The sequence below is a fragment of the Anas platyrhynchos genome, chromosome 3 (assembly GCF_047663525.1).
Source record: "Anas platyrhynchos isolate ZD024472 breed Pekin duck chromosome 3, IASCAAS_PekinDuck_T2T, whole genome shotgun sequence".
NCBI lineage: Eukaryota > Metazoa > Chordata > Aves > Anseriformes > Anatidae > Anas > Anas platyrhynchos.
In genome coordinates, this window is record NC_092589.1 from 102485680 (window position 1) to 102489317 (window position 3638).

The window sequence follows — 3638 nt, forward strand, 5'->3', positions numbered from 1 at the left end:
TTGAACAGATCTAAGATCTTTTCTAAGAGAGAAAATATGCTTTTATTTCTGTACCCAGGTGATTTGTACGAAATGAAACCAGCTAACAAACTAACCAAACCAAACCACCACCACCACCAAAACCAACAAGGAAGATAGCTGTGAAACAGTCTCTTTAGAGATCCTCTTTCAGTGATGTTTGCAAATTATGATATGCTATTATGTGGAGTACAGACAAGCATGAGCAAACTGCCTCAGGTTCTTAGGATGAAATGCAGTGCTAAAATGGAAGTGATACAACTGCAGAAGCACAGTGCTGAGATCTGCAGAGGCACAGGGTGCAATGCATACAGTTCAGTGTTATGGGAAAGTGACTGTTACGCCTTCAGGTCCCAAGAGGATTGATTTCCACTGGTTCAGAGGAAGGGCCAGCTGCTAATACTTGGTTGCCATATGTAGTCTTCTCCAAGTTCCCAAAAGGAAGAGGGATCACCATGATCTGCGGAGCTCCTCATTATTAGTACACATGGTAGACATCTTTCAAGTCAACCTAAAATTTCCCCATGCACAAATGTTTAGGCTACTGTCAATATTCAGATGAATCCTAGACTCTCTAGTGCAATATAACTCTTTGCCCAAGTCTGCCCTGGACTTTGATCTGGTAAATATTAGCTGAGCTTGTCTACCAAGTGCTGACAGATCTGAATTAATTCAGAAAAGCAGCCAGAGGAATTTACCTACCATTTACCATAATTGCCTAGTAATCATGGCGTTTACCCTGGAAAAGGGAAATTTTGCCTCTGAGCCTACCTCAACCTGAAGAGATTTGAACCCGGTGTCATCCTGTTTCCTGTTGGAAAGGCCTCACCAGCACCTCTTCTGGGAAGAGTGCTCCAGTTCTACTGGGTAACAACAGAGAGAGCCAGGCCTAGCCCCTGACTTGATGGATATTAAAGCATGTCTGAAATTAAGGGCTAGAAGTCAGGTTCCCTTTCTGTCATACTATACAGATATCATCTGTTTGTGTCTTTGTATTGGGTCTGGCTGGAATGTTAACTTTCCCAGCAGCAGCCCATACAGTGCCGTACTCTGCAGTTGTAGCTGGAACAGCAGTGTTATCACACCAGTGTTGTGTCTGCTGCTGAGCAGCAGTGGCACAGTATTAGGCCTTTCTCTAACCCTCTTAGGGGGTGGGCAAAAGGTGAGGAGAGAAACATCACTAGGGCAGCTGGCCTAAACCAATCAAAGGGATATTCCATACCATGTGATGTCACACTCAGCAATAAAAGGGGGAAACAGGAAGAAGAGGGGAGGGGTGGGCTCTCGTTTGGAAGACGTCGGTCCTCCTCTTGAACACCGGCTGCGTGCGTTGAGGCCTTGCTTCAAGGACGTGGTCAATCATCGCTCATTTGTGGGAAGTAGAGAGTAATTTTTTTCCTCTGCACTTCCATATAGCCTTCATTTATTTTGTTTGTTTGTTTTCCTCCCTTCTTTTTATTTTCCTTTTTTCCCCTCCCTTTCCCTTTTTATTTCCCCTTAGTTAAATTGTTAGTTCATGGTAGTCTTTATTTAATTATTATAATTATTTCCCTTTAATTAAACTATCCTTATCTCAACCCGTGAGTTGTTCTTTGCTTTACTTCTCCCCCTCCTCACCTAAAGGAGGGGGAGTGAGAGAGCGGTTGTGGGGTTTAGCTGCCCAGTACGGTAAAACCACCACAGTCCTTTTTGGCGCCCAACGTGGGGCTCGAACCCACGACCCTGAGATTAAGAGTCTCATGCTCTACCGACTGAGCTAGCTGGGCTATAGCCGGCCCTTTTTGGGCACCAAAAAGGACTGTGGTGGTTTTACCGTACTGGGCAGCTAAACCCCACAACCGCTCTCTCACTCCCCCTCCTTTAGGTGAGGAGGGGGAGAAGTAAAGCAAAGAACAACTCACGGGTTGAGATAAGGATAGTTTAATTAAAGGGAAATAATTATAATAATTAAATAAAGACTACCATGAACTAAACAATTTAACTAAGGGGAAATAAAAAGGGAAAGGGAGGGGAAAAAAGGAAAATAAAAAGAAGGGAGGAAAACAAACAAACAAAATAAATGAAGGCTATATGGAAGTGCAGAGGAAAAAAATTACTCTCTACTTCCCACAAATGAGCGATGATTGACCACGTCCTTGAAGCAAGGCCTCAACGCACGCAGCCGGTGTTCAAGAGGAGGACCGACGTCTTCCAAACGAGAGCCCACCCCTCCCCTCTTCTTCCTGTTTCCCCCTTTTATTGCTGAGTGTGACATCACATGGTATGGAATATCCCTTTGATTGGTTTAGGCCAGCTGCCCTAGTGATGTTTCTCTCCTCACCTTTTGCCCACCCCCTAAGAGGGTTAGAGAAAGGCCTAATACTGTGCCACTGCTGCTCAGCAGCAGACACAACACTGGTGTGATAACACTGCTGTTCCAGCTACAACTGCAGAGTACGGCACTGTATGGGCTGCTGCTGGGAAAGTTAACATTCCAGCCAGACCCAATACAGTCTTCTTTCGCTCTCTCTCTGACATTTCCAGTATTCCTGGCTGCAAATTGACCTTGTGGAGACAAGGAAAGCTTTCTTATCAAAAGCCTGGACTTAAGGGAGATTTCTGTAAGTGTGTGATTATGGGAGTGGGAGAATGAACTCAAACCATGTGAGGCTGAGGAAGGCTATATTTGTCTCCTTAGGGAAATGCTTTTAACATTAAGCTCTCTTACAGCAAGCACATGCAATTTGTCACCTTCATGAAAAAAGTGCGACCATGCCTCTGAAGTGCTGATCCTCAGAAAATGCCAGGCTTCACATCACTGGGTTAGGAGAGCTCCAGAGAGAGATAAATGCTTTGAAATATCACTAAGAATATTTTTTCAGTGGCAGTTGTATAAAGCTCTCAGCTTAGTACTGTAGGTTTTCTGGCATGGAAGCCAAAGGCACCAGTTTAGATAGTTTGGATCTCTATATTGTGAGCTATGAGATATTGAGATATGAGATATAAATCCGTACAATCAGGTAGGTGGTTTTGTCCTCCCTGAACTATGATTTTTATGGTAGTATCAATATGAGGCTGATATGCACATAAGACTATAATGAATGGCCCCCTGTAAACTACAGTGGGCTTATTAAACAACCATCCACAAAATACTTATTAATTCATTCTATATTAATTCTAATTTTCTGATGAAAAAATTATTTAAGTTAGCTGACTTACTCTTCTCTCAAATCCTTGTCAGAAACTGTCCCCTAGACCCAGTTTCCTGTGGCAACAGGGTCAGGTTGTGCCTGGCCAGCCATATAGAGGTGTTCCACAAAGGACAGCAGGAAGTGACTCACAGCTGGTTTTAATTTCAACACTTAAATGGTAGTGTAAAAGCAGTTGGGCAGGTTGCGAGTTCCATCTTATCTTTGTAGAGTGGTGGCATGATGCATCAGTGTAGTTCTACTGAAAGTGCCAGCACCCAGCAGCAGGGATAGAGTGCCTGTCCCACAGAGGTTGTGTGCTTGTTGGTTGTAAACAGCACAGATTTCTTTTTTTACATCTTAACTGTGTTGGCATTTTCTGCTACACCAAATATGTCTGCACGGGAAATTAAAATTATCTAACACAACAGACAGCATTAGCTGTCATCATCT

General features: G+C 43.6%; 1 non-coding gene across 1 annotated transcript; it reads right to left on the minus strand.

The window, feature by feature from the left end:
- Positions 1-1711: 1711 nt before the first annotated feature.
- Positions 1712-1784, minus strand: TRNAK-CUU (transfer RNA lysine (anticodon CUU)). The gene has a single exon. It is a non-coding gene; the product is annotated as a tRNA-Lys (tRNA).
- Positions 1785-3638: the final 1854 nt, after the last annotated feature.